Genomic DNA, 13,726 nt, shown 5'->3' with positions numbered 1-13,726 from the left:
TTATTATGTTGATTTATCATAAATGTAATAAGTTTTTATTATATTTATTTTTTAAGTTTGTTAGACTTAAAAAATATTTTTTTTTAAATCATATTACAGTCATCTAAAATATATCATAGTGATGTTTTTGTTTTTTGGATCTATTGTGTCACTTGTTATCAAACTAGTATTTATCTTCATTGAGTCTCGCTTATGAAAAATGTATTAAAAATCTTAAATTAATTAAAAATAAAAAAAATTACAATATATAATGAAATGCAAATATCATGTTACAAACAAAACTTATAAAATTAAATTAGAGTTTAAATTTACTTTTTATTATTCTTATTACAGTGGTATATGTAAGCAAGACACACTTAACCAATTAAGTTTTATTATAAACATACAATAAATATATTTATTCTAACATGTGCGATCATTTCACATTACACATTAAATTTTAATAAGTATCTATTTTTTGCTTGGAAGGATTGTACCCTTCCAATTTTTGTCAAGAAGATCATGTAATGTCTTCTTAATACCAAAATCTCTTTAAGAACGTGTTAAGCCCACTTAACATAAAGTTAATTTTTACATTTATACTGATAGATACAAAGACTAAGAGACCATGAAAGTTTTCAATATTCAAACTTCATACATATAAAAAATAATGGTATGGTAATGTGTGTAAATAATAATATGATTTCATATTGTTTGAATTATTAAAGTAACAATTACTTAGCAATAATTGCTACGAACTAAATACTGAACACCTTATAAAACATGAGATACATAGACTTCCCCAAACGAAACCACGAGTCATCCGTATTGCAAGAGTTAAAATAATAAAATTAAGTTCATATACACTATTCATTACAGAGTATACTCACATAATCATAAAATTTAAGATTGGTTCATAAGAATAATAAACTTTTGCATCTCTTCTGAAAACAAAAATCTCTCCATACAAATATATCAAAATTTATTAAAGTGTCAATGATACAAAAATAGATTTTTAACATGCTTAATAAATTATGGTTTCGATGAAAACGAAACATAAAAAAATCACGGTTACATTTTGCAATTTTCACAAATTTATAGTTTTCATTATAAAAGAATTGAAATCATATTTTTTTTAGCATCAATAAATGAACAACTGAACCTAAAGGTCGATCACATTAACACAAATTTAAAATTTTCAACTAATACATAGTAATCATGATTTACTACATCGGTTCTTCTCATAACCGATGACATAAGGTCTTGACATTCTCGTTTGTCGAGAGGTATGTCAGACTTTTCTGATTTTGAACAGGTCTATGGTCTCGGTACTTTGCAGAATCGCTGTTATGGGGTTTTGACTTTGTACCCTGCAGAAATAACTTCAAATTGTTCAAATTCTAAATGGATCCTATGGTCTCGGTTGTTCGGAGAATCAGTGTCATAAACTAGTTTTGCTTCGGTTTTATAAAAAATTAAGACCATTGACTAGGTTTCAACTCTTTCTGAGTGGTCTTTCTTTCGTTCATTTGTTTCTCCGCGGTGAGTTTTGGTTCCTTCGTTCTTTCCCTTCTTTTGGGTGTTCTTTACCTTTTTCGCTCCTAGATTCATATTTTTTTATCTTAAATTTATTTTGTAATATGACCAATTAATTTTATGTAATGTGGTAATAGATTATTCAATTTTTGTATGTTTGATATGAGATTAATTGTATGCTAAATTATATTGTTGTTTTGAATTAGCCTTAATTTTCTATTTGAAATACAACAATTATTTATAGTCTCCAAGTTTGTTAAAAAAATGTATGTTTTAAAATTGAATATAAGAGGAGACAATAATTATAATTTATGCTATTAAATCTTGAATTATTAGGTTGAAAAGTTTAAGAAGTGTAATCACTTTTTCACAGTTTATTAATGCATATAAAAATTTAATATACAATGATTCTCAAAACATATTTAACACTCTATACTGTCAGGATAACGGGCTATCTCCAACAAAAAAACTATTTTAAGACTCCCAAACCCATAAAAAAATCGTAGAAAACTATAAAAATTGTCATGTGCAAAATTACTAATCTAAATAAGATTGGACAAAATCATACTGTTTTAAGACAGTATCAACTTAGTAAACTAAAGATTAAGAGTTTGTTTTAAGTTGTTAAACGAAACCTGCAAACTAAATAAATTTGGTTTGTATTTTTGAAACTTGAAGAACCTTTTATATACAATTAAAATAAACAAAACAAATAATAAATTTTGTTTGGATAAAATTTAATCCATAATTCACATACCATGATAAATCATGAAAAAAAAATCATGTTCTTTATTTATGAAGTCACCAATATAAGTATATATTACAAACATTCATAAATATGATCATACATATATTTATAAATAAATTACAAATATATCTATAATTAATAATAAAATATATAATAATATCTCATTATACTTTTTAAAAAATTTAAATCAATACTTTTATTTTTTAAATCAACATCCTTTTCATTAGAATCAATCATTATAAAAAAAAATGCAACTTCACCCAGTATTAATAAAAAATCAATGTTATTTTCTTGAAAAATTAACTTAAAAATAATATTCAATATCAAATTTAAAATATTAATAATATTTAGAAGTTATTAACAATTGAGAAAATATTAAGCAATCCCTTATATTAAATTATTAGTGAGAACACATTTATTACACGCATGGTCAATTCTTTTTATAATACAAAGGTAAAAAAATTATTCAATTTTATAAATATAAAATGTAGTTTGATTAATTTGTATAGTTTTAGTGTAGGTAATGTTTGTTTTATTCTTAGATAATATTTCCTTCCAATAGTTATTAAATTTCAGAAAAAAAGTGATTAAATTTTAGAAAAAAATTATTTGAAAAAAAAACAACAAAAGTCACTCAAAACGTAAATTTGATAAAATAATAATTATTTTTTTCGAAGGGTACACTTTTATGTAATAATAGTGTGGATAAGCATACTTAATAAGAAATAATTTTTTTAATAACTTTACATATATTTATAAAATTAAAATATCTAAAATAAAATTAATTCAAATATAATTACATTTCAAAATTTGCTATTCCAACTTAGGGGATTTTACCATTAATATATTGATTTAAGTTTGGTCGAAGTAATAGAAGTAAAACCACTTGTCAGATTGTCTGTCATACAAAAATTAAAATAAAATGTGAAAGCTAAGAATATATACAAAATTAAGTGGAAAAAAATAAATATAAAAACGGAATCGAGATTTAAGTGGAACAAATGTCATAAAATTACAAAAAAAATAAAGAATCATATATAATAAAGTTAGAAATTTTAGTTAACTTTCAAGTTTTCATAAATTTTAATATTTTTAAATAATTTTTTATAATTATTTTTAAAACAATACTTATATTTACAAATCATGACTTATTTTAAATGTAATTTAAGAAACAGTCTTCTTTTTAATATCGTTTTACCTTAACCACACAACCACATGTATAAAATTTACGTTTAAACTTTTCTTATAAATTTAAAGATCTCTAATTAAATTTGTAAAATTGATTTTTTAAAGTTGTATACCTTTCGATCTAAGTCTTCTCATAAATTTAATTGTTTTAAATAATTAAAAAAAATCCATTCTGGTTAATATTTTTAATGGATATAGAAGTACTCCTCTTTTTTTTAGTCCCATTTCACATTGATTACGTTGGAACATTTACTTATACCCGAATTAGAAAAAAATAATTTTAGTTGTAATGGTTAATATTAGAAATATAAAATTATTATTCAATACTAATTGAAATATTGAAATAGTACATAGGAATTTTGAAACCACGAACAAAAGCACCTATTTCTTGGAAGCAAAGACTGCGTCAGATTACAAATTTTCATCACCTGCTAGATCAGCCAGGGATAACTGTAAATTTGATACTTCTCATCATCCACAGCGCTGCATAGATCGAAGATTGACAGCCGGTAACAAATTATAGGAATGATAAACATCAAAACACACAAAAATTCAATAACAAAAAGAAATCATTATTTTAAATCGGATTCAGTAGCCTCAGACCGTCCTAGTTCAAAATTTTCAACAAAAATGCGAAAAGTCGCATTTCAGCTAGTTATGATATATGCATCACTGACCACTGCACCAATTAATCAGATACAAACTTTGCCTATTGTAAACATTGAAAAAGAATGATTAAAACCATTTCAAACAATGATTGAAAAAACAAGTAGGTTGCAAAAGTATAAACAAAAAAACGGGAAGAAAATCGAAATGTACGAATGCGGCATCAGATCTTCCTATTCAATGAAAAGTATTCATCGCACTCAAAATCAAAGTTTGAGCACTCAACATTTCGAAAGATTCATCAATTGGCGTCAGGTAGAAGAAGCATAGAGATAAAACCAGAACGATTGCGAGAAAAGAAAAAAGAGAAAAGTGAGAAGAGAGAACCTGCAAACGAAAACTAGGGTTTTACATAAACAAAAGGAAAGCAGCTTCAATTTATAGGACGGGACGGAGCACGCTCATACGGAAACCTAATGGATGGTTGTGGTTATGTGGAATTTCACAAGCTCTCCAATTTGTGGGCCGGTTAATGATCCTTCGGCCCAATCTGTCTGTCAACAAGTATTTGGGCCAGCAAGGGCTATTTTCACATTATTAAGTTCATGTTGGAAGCTTGCGGATCAGAAGCTATGTGCTCTGCAGGTATTTACTGATGTAGCTGAAATCAATAAATGGACAAATCAAGTAATTGAAACAAAATTCTATTTCTAATTAATAATTTAATAAAGTTTATAATTATAATATATTGATGTTATACATATCACAACAATATAATTTTATTTTAAATATAACGAAATGTGAAGTGATATATAATACTATAAAATTTAATGTATAATTGAAATGATTTAATATAATTTAAAATCTCTGTAATTTTCTTACAAAATATTATAAATTGTATAATTTATATTAAATATGGTTTCATATTATAATTAATATTTTGAAATATATTTTCATTTGTAAATAAAACTTAGTATTTATATAAATGTTATATAATTTAGTTTAAAATGAATGTTATACACAAATATTAATGTTATACATACATATTATATAATTAATGTTAATTGTAGAATTTTTACTAAATATCAAGCAACAAGAACCACTACATGATTAAGATATTCTTATAAAATCGTTTTTTTTTTAGTTTTTGTTTATTTATTTGTATTATTCACTAAACTATCTTATTTGACTTAGGTTTTAGTTGATTAAAATAGTTGCAAATTTTTTTTATTAATTTTTTCGTCCTCCATGAGAAGAAAATCTTCACGAAATAAAAGTTACTTGTTAAATGAATTAAAAAATAAAAATTTATAATATAATGAAAATATTTGAATATCAAGTGTAGATCATTCAATTAATATTAGATGGCCAATCACTAAAAGAACTTTTCTAATTCCAAAATTAGTCTGAATTTTTTTTGGTTGACTACTTTAGGTCAAGTTCTTATAGATTGAGTTTTTTTATATTGACTACTACATATCAAGTTCCTTTGAGCCTAGTTCCTTTAGATTGACCACTCTAAGTTGAACTCCTCTGAACATAGTTCTTGGCCAAGCTTCTTTGAACTGACTACTATTGGGCAACTACTTGGGGAGTTAATTTGAATTGATCGCTCTTGATCAACCATTCGAGGCCAACCTCTAGGACATCACCCCATGGTAGATCACATTAACCAAACGACATGATCGATCGATTATAAAATGATCATATTAATAATGGTAGTAAAGAATCAAGATATTAATATCGATTAAGGTATGATTATATATTATTAGGTCGACAAAAAAGGTAAAAGTCCATAACAACTACTATAGATAAATGTCTAAGGTATGAATTTCACATACATGCACATAACATGCATCACTGCATTAATTGCTAACAGATTGGTTATCTATTGACTTTAACATTAGAGTATCTTTTACATGTAGCATCTCAGTGGTTCTACACAAACGGGAGACTCTAGAGACCTAAGGGACAAGAAAAAACCATAACAGAACAAACAATCAGAGAATTTACACAATATGACCAAACTAAAAGACAACCCATTATCTGTTCGACCACCTCTGAATAATTTGAATGCACAAAAAACTCAAAATCGAACAACTTAAAATTTAGATGACATACAAAAATCAATGATACTTGATATTGAAAACCAACAAGAAACCTCACTCTTGCAGTCATGAAACAACTAGCTTAAAAGTTTAAAAAGAAAAGTATAATTAATCAAATTTAAGTTTTTCTTAGTTATAAAAACATTGAAACAAAATCATAAAAGTAAAATATAAAGGAAAAAAAAACAGAAATAGAAAAGCTTCCTATTATAACACCGTTGCATGTGACTACACAATAGTTAAGCTTCTCTACCTAGTTTGTACTTACCTATTATTAAAAGTGCAACAATTATAAATATAGCTTTTCTTAGATGAATATGCATCATATGTGTATAACTTACATTACGATTCACAACATTAAAGGCTTTGCCAACCTTTAAAAAACCACGTGTGCCATCAATGGCTCAAATTTATTACCAAAAGTTACGACAAGAAAAATTAAACATCTGAAGTAAATATATAACAAATATTCCGTATCAACCAGCAGATAAAAAGGCTCTTTTACTGATAAGTCAACTTGTAAAAACGTGCACTTTTCATAAACAGATAAAACAATTACCACCAGACCAACAAATATCTCATACAACAACATAAAAAATTAAGCAATGAATGAAACTTTTAAGAACCTATATTCATTTAATTTTGTTTTGATGACCACCTATGACTATACCAAAATTTTCACATTTAACCATCCTTCTTAAATACTAGTAATTTATTGTTAGAAAAACGATACAAACAACAAACATAAATAAAAATTATATTAATTATTCTAAATATAAATAATATGTTTTTCTTCTTATATTTAGATTTTAAAATTATAATTAGTACATATCTTAAATTTTCATAAAGTTTGATCATCAAATTTTAAAAAATAATAATATAACTATTTTAACACAGTTGTGTATTTTTTAACATGCTAAACTACATTTTAAATTGATGTGAATTGACATTTTTGTTTTGGAACATTTTCTTTGAAACAAAATGTATCTAAATTTGAGATAAAAACGAATTTCATTTTTACATTTAAGTATAAAGCCTAAAAACATATTTAGTCCTAAACAATTCGCAAAACAATAAAATGTATTAAATAAAAAGGAGAAAAACCAATTCACACATTCAATTCTGAAAATTGAAAAAGAAAAAAAAACTTAGTTTAGTAAAATTTGAAAACTACAAATCACACTACTACACACAAGACATTTTATGACAAATGAAAATGACATATTATGATAGATATTATGGTGTCATGGTTGCGATAATCATTGAAAATGTGATCTTTCTATGACTTCGTGAAAATCTATCATAGTAAATATGAGAGGTATTTGAGTAACAGTCATATTAAGTATAATTCAAGTGCATTGCATGATGCACATTGTTAGCAAAAATCAAAGATGAAGTTTTGATGATGAACAGATTTGCACAAGTCAAGATCCATAAAGACAAATTGAAGATCTCTGTATTTTATAAAGCTTTTATAATAATCAAAGTTGATGTAATAGTGCTCAAATATGTATTAGGGTTGATTCTTGTAATTTATATTTGATTTATTTAGTTAATCGATTATTCCTGAGAATAATCAATTAACACTAGCCGTTGGGGGTTTCAGATTTGAAAAACTAGCCGTTGGAGGTTTCAGATTTGAAAAACTAGCCGTTGGGGGTTTCAGATTTGAAAAACTAGTCGTTGTACTCATTATTAATCGATTAATATTTATGTTAATCGATTAAATGCGTTAGATGGCCCGTTTTCGAAGAATGGAAGGGTATTAGGCTGAGTCTATAAAATGGCTCACTCTTTATCTCAAAAATAACTCTTCCCTTGTGAAAAAGATCTCTGAACTCTTTGAGAACTCTGTGAGATTGTTGAAGCTAAGGAAACTCTTGTCTGCAAAGTCCTGAACTACTGCGGTGACAGAGGAATAGCTTGTTCATCCTTGGTGTGTCCGAGGAAGTGCGTGGAAGAGAATCATCCTTCGTGAAGCATTCGAAGGAGGTGGTCATCCTTTGTGAAGATTCAAAGGAAGTGTAAGTTCGTCTCTTGTGGTTTCAAGAGAGGTGGTATCATCCTTTGTGAAGATTCAAAGGAAGTGTAAGTTCATCTCTTGTGGTTTCAAGAGAGGTGGTATTTCTAAACTCTTACAAATTGTTTTTCTTTGTGACTAATATTTGTAAGTGTTTTGTGTTAGTGAAAAAGGTTTATCTTGTTTGAGATAAGCGACTGGACGTAGGATCCTAGTGATCTGAACCAGGATAAAATCACCTGTGTAATTTTTCTCTTTCCCTTACTCTGTCATTTATATTTAATCATTCGCCCAGTAAGAAAAATTAAGAGAAAAATAATAAAAGGCACAATAAAAGTATATAACCAATTCACCCCCCCCCTCTTGGTTTGTTCCACGCTAATACTTCCGTTGCAGCGATTCTAACACACATAAACATGGCTTATCTCACACTAAGTCATGTGACATTATTTTGTACGTTTCACCTGCAAACTCTAATTAACACATGATTTAGGTTTAGGACATTAAATACCTTTTCAAGAATTAATGACAAAGGTAATACAGAAAGGAAACGAGTCTTCAAACTTTCCCAATCAATTAACACATTAAAACATTAAATATAAAGGCTTAAAATTTGTTGCAAAAAGAAGAAAACCAAATGAAAAAAGCGAGATACCGATGTGGTAATGCGGAGATCAAACTCGAGGATGAGGACGCAACCAAGATCAACCTTGTCGAGGCACGACAATGGAAGACGAGGGCACGATAATACAAACTGAGAAGCGACAATTGAAGATGAGGCACCACCATGTGAGACAGAGGGGACGACAACGCAAGACGAGGCGAGCTTGTGTGAGATGAAGAAGATGACGACCCAATTATGGTAGACACGACGCTGCCAAAAGTGGATGACAACGTCACTCCGTGAGAACAAACTGGAAAAACGATGATTGTATGAGAAAACTTGAGAATGGAAGACTGGGAGAAAGATTGAGCGTGAACTAATTGTGAAACACAAAAGTGACAAAAATTAGGGATTTAAAGATACCATGACAAATGTGGAACTGGTCGTCATGATAAAATCTTACTGCAATAGGTCTTCCAAAAACTAACGTAATAGTTTTCAACATAATTATATTTGTGCCATTACGCCTCATTATGATAGGTTCACTACATTTGTCATAATAAGTTTTTTCTATTCACTTATTATGTCAGGTCCTCTTTTACGAGTATAACAATTGTTATTTTTATTATAAAATTGTTATCGATCAACTTATCATGACAGGTGGACTATAGTATTCATAATTTTCATTAGTGTCACCGTGTATTCTCTTCGCTAATGAGTTTATTGATATCATAAGCATGTTCTAACAAGTATATAGTCAGACAAAAGAAGGAACCAAGTTCATCAAATAAATGATGTAAAACCTCTCATCTAAGCTAGTTTTTATGTAAATACTTGCCAGATAACACACTTTACTTTATTATTATTTCAAACTTAAGTATGTTGAGATATGTCTTCATTTTGGAACCTAAAACTTTTGTCATATTATTATTTTTTTCAAAAGACTTTTTAAAATGTTAAAGAAAGAATATGTATTTAAATGTATATTGGGTTGAGAAAGTTTTCTAAGAAAATGTTTTATTGACTTCAAATTCGTCTTAATAATGTCGTTATAATAATTTAACACATTTAAAATATTGTTTGTTTTAACATCTTATCATAATTTTATATCTTTTAATATAAATGTTAAAAGAAAAATATGTTTTTGATTTTAACTCCAAGATAAACAATACGAGACTATTCATGTATTAAAACAATCATCATAAGTATTTTTTTTTAATTTCTACGTCCCATATAAATCTTAATATAAAAAAGTATTTTTTACTTACAACCCATAAAAAAATAACTATTTTTTTTAAACTAAGTCGGTTTAAGTTCAATACATTAGTAACATGACAAAACTCAATAATTTAATTTCCCTTTTATTGTGTTTAGAATCTTGAAGGTGAAAGGAGATAAACACAAAACGAAAACAAAGTAGGAAAAGGAAATTGTCATAGTCAGTTTGAGAAGCTCAACATCTACAATGATGATTAAGAGTGGGGGTTCTATCAATCACCACTATTAGAATAAAAACTGAAAAATAACATACAAGTGTAGCCATAACCTTAAGCTTTATTCCATGCGACAGGAAAACATTTCAACAACTTTTGACATGATATGTGTAAGACACATTACCTAATACAACTTTATTTTAATATCAACACCATGTATTAGACCATTGAAATGGCTAACTCAACTAACTATTATAAGTCTGACCTAAAATCGTATGATCAAGTTCATGCAAGTGCCCAACTAATCTAACAAGAGTTCCATTAATCTTTCTTTTTGTGAATACTTAATAAAACTATAATTGAAATTATATATGTGTAATGATTCCAATGATTACGCTTCTTTTTCTTTGAAGATTTTTTTAATTATACTATTTTCATCTTTAGCATTTCAAAGTGTATTTTTTCTTTCTTTTAAGAAATAAATATAAAATTAGCATTTTATGTTTATTTATTGTATAATATCAAAATTTAAAATATTTTGTTATGATTAATAGGGTTGACGGTGTTTTGAGAGATGACTACAAAATCACTTTTTTTTATAATTGTTTTAATGATCTAGATAGAAATCAAAGGATTTCTTCTTTTTTTAAAAAGTCGTGTTCTCTTTTAAATTTATGAAGGGATTATATATTTTTTATATTTAGTGAATTTTTATTAACTGATTAGGTATGATGATGGTGAATTTTGAAGAAAAAGGATGTAAATAATAATTAAGTGGATCTGTGAGTTGAAGTGAGAAGAAAATGAGTGTAACATACTTACATCCAGAAATTACGAAGATAGAGAAAGTTTAAGTTAAAATTTGAATTTGAATATTTGAAATTTCATGATTAGAGTTATGTTATTTAAGTGATTTAAAAGGTTTTTAATATGTTTATTTTACTCTTGGTAAAGAGATAAATGTGTAAAGGAAAAAAAAAGGTAAAGAAAATTAATGTATCTCTATTTTTTTTTTTCATTTTTTATCTTATTTTCTAATTAGGTTGGAACCATAAATCTAGTGTCTGAATTTGATTTAAATTTTTTGGAGTAATTAAATTTGCATGAGAAGAAAACCTGAACTCTCCACTTAAGTCTTACATGTAATAAAAGTATCTAATTTAATTTTTTTTAAAATTAACACATACTTAATTATCATTCATTTTAAAAAATGAATAATAACGGAAGAAAAACTTAAATATGAGATTCTCCAAACATGGGAGTAAAAGCATATTTGAAGCAAAATTAGAAAAAGAAACCAAGTAAATGGAGTTATTGATGAAATTAATTATATAAAATAATAATCACAAACAATTCTCACACGGCTATTGAAGTGGTAGAATTTAAAAAAAAATGGTATTTTCTATTATCTATACTATATATAAAAGTGACATTTTTTTATGTGTATCTAATTTATATTTCTATTATATCTTTTATAATATAATTATTAACACTTTTTTTAAATATATAATCATTAACTGATTTTTTTTATAAGTAATTTCTATTTTAAAATATTTTGTATAGTTTTTTTTTATTTCTTAATTATATTTATAGCTTTTATTATTGATATTAAAGTACTTCTTACTACTTTCATGGTTGCTTTCTTATATATTATCTTAATCAATTAACATATATTATTAACTTATAATAAAATATAAATATTTTAAAAATACAGATATGTGATAATATATATGTTTAGACTAGTAAAATATAAAGTTGATAATAAGAAAAAGAGATAAGATAATGAAGATTGATCTCTTATAAGTGTGGTGGGTTGAGATAGAGAATTAAAGAAAAAGGACGTGATTAGAAGTTTTATATCCCATATATGAAAAGAGGTAGATACAAGTTAAATGGTACAGTTAGTAAAAACAAATAAAAATCAAAATAAAATTGTGGAAGATATCTAAAAAAAATCACAAAATTTCATATTTTAAAAAATTCCAAAAAATAATGAAATATAGTCTAGATGCTATTAAAACATATACTAGGAACAAAAGAAGATTATAACCAAGACCCTGAGATAAAGAAAAGGATACACAATTTCTAAATAAATAACTTTCTACTATTTGTTTTGAGTTAGTTATTTTCTAGCCAAAACAAAATGGTATCCATTATGAGATCTAACATTCTAGTTCGGTTAGAAGCATACTGTAACTTGACTAAATAAATATGTAAATTCGACATTTCGATTTGATTGGGAATAAACCGTGATTTGACTAAATAAAAATGAAAATTCGACATTCTAGCTCGCCTGAGATCATATTCTAATCTGACTGAAAAATGCAAATTCAACATTTTAGATTGACTATAATAGATCGTAATTTGACTAAACAAAAATACAATTTTAACGTTCCAGATCGGTTGGGAACAGACTGTAACTTGACTAAACAAAATAGCTTGACTCAGAATAAGTTATAATTTGACTAAACAATGTAAATTTGACATTTTAGCTAAGTTAGAAGTAGACCATACAAATCCAACATTTTGAACTATAACGTGAATAGATAGTAATATAACTAAATAAAATTACAACATTACATTTCAGCTAGACTAAAGATAAACCATAACCCAATTAAACAAAAAAGCAAATTTAACATTCTAAAATAAAAACTAATATTTTATGTCATGTTATTCAAATTGAACATCTATTTATAAATACAAAATTCAATTCAATAATACAAAGCAAGAATTATAAATATTTAAATCTCATGAAAATTAATCAATATAAATATATATATATATATATATATATATATATATATATATATATATATATATATATATAATTAACGGATAACTATAATATTTTTATTTGTATATATACGCGGTCAATATTTTACACCCCATCGATTCAATACATGTTTACTTGACCGTTAGTTTTGACCATGAAACACAAAATACAAATTTAGTTGTTTTTAATAAACACGATTGATTTTTGCAATATATTTTGAATTTTCAATTGGGCCTATGGTTTTTGGGTTAAAAGGAAGACATAGCTCAAATAAAATAATAAACTGCGTAAAAAAAAAATCATAAACGTTGATCCAAACATAGAAGAAATGTGACGTGTGGAAACGCGTATGTTGTGTCTACATCAAAACAAGATGTAAAGTTGTTAAAGCATATTGACTAATTGGGAGTTTCCTATTACGTATAGATTTCGAATCAATTAGATAACAAATAAATAATACTCTATACTTATACACACCACCATCACCTACTTACAATAATTTAAATAAAAAATAACTTCAATGTTGTCCTCTTTTTTATTTTTTTTTCAAATTAGTTTTGCCGTAAAAATTGTGAGTTAAATAAAAAAACAAATTTGAAAAGAATTATAAAAGTATTATAAAACATGTTAATTAAAATTTGATGGTAATTTTTTCTTTTTAATTTGATGTTAAAAAAATAAAACGGAGTCCGGAAATGAAGGGAAAAAAACAATATCCGCGTTCCAGCGAA

At 26.2% G+C, this 13,726-nt stretch overlaps 1 long non-coding RNA gene and 3 other non-coding genes across 4 annotated transcripts; all 4 read right to left on the bottom strand.

Moving 5' to 3' along the window:
* Positions 1-3,744: 3,744 nt before the first annotated feature.
* Positions 3,745-4,577, bottom strand: LOC148204780 (uncharacterized). Its single transcript, XR_015783931.1, has 2 exons — positions 4,445-4,577; positions 3,745-3,934 (listed from the first exon to the last, which is right to left on the bottom strand). It is a non-coding gene; the product is annotated as an uncharacterized LOC148204780 (long non-coding RNA).
* LOC124836205 (small nucleolar RNA R38) lies at positions 3,851-3,934 on the bottom strand. The gene has a single exon (XR_007028620.1). It is a non-coding gene; the product is annotated as a small nucleolar RNA R38 (small nucleolar RNA).
* LOC124836210 (small nucleolar RNA snoR20a) lies at positions 4,046-4,128 on the bottom strand. Its single transcript, XR_007028621.1, has one exon. It is a non-coding gene; the product is annotated as a small nucleolar RNA snoR20a (small nucleolar RNA).
* LOC124836209 (small nucleolar RNA snoR64a) lies at positions 4,278-4,358 on the bottom strand. Its single transcript, XR_007028624.1, has one exon. It is a non-coding gene; the product is annotated as a small nucleolar RNA snoR64a (small nucleolar RNA).
* Positions 4,578-13,726: the final 9,149 nt, after the last annotated feature.

This window comes from Vigna umbellata, chromosome 1 (assembly GCF_029865625.1).
Source record: "Vigna umbellata cultivar VRB3 chromosome 1, Vumbellata_1.0, whole genome shotgun sequence".
Classification (NCBI taxonomy): Eukaryota; Viridiplantae; Streptophyta; class Magnoliopsida; order Fabales; family Fabaceae; genus Vigna; species Vigna umbellata.
Note: the sequence above shows the minus strand (reverse complement) of the source record. Positions and strands in the feature narration are given on the sequence as shown.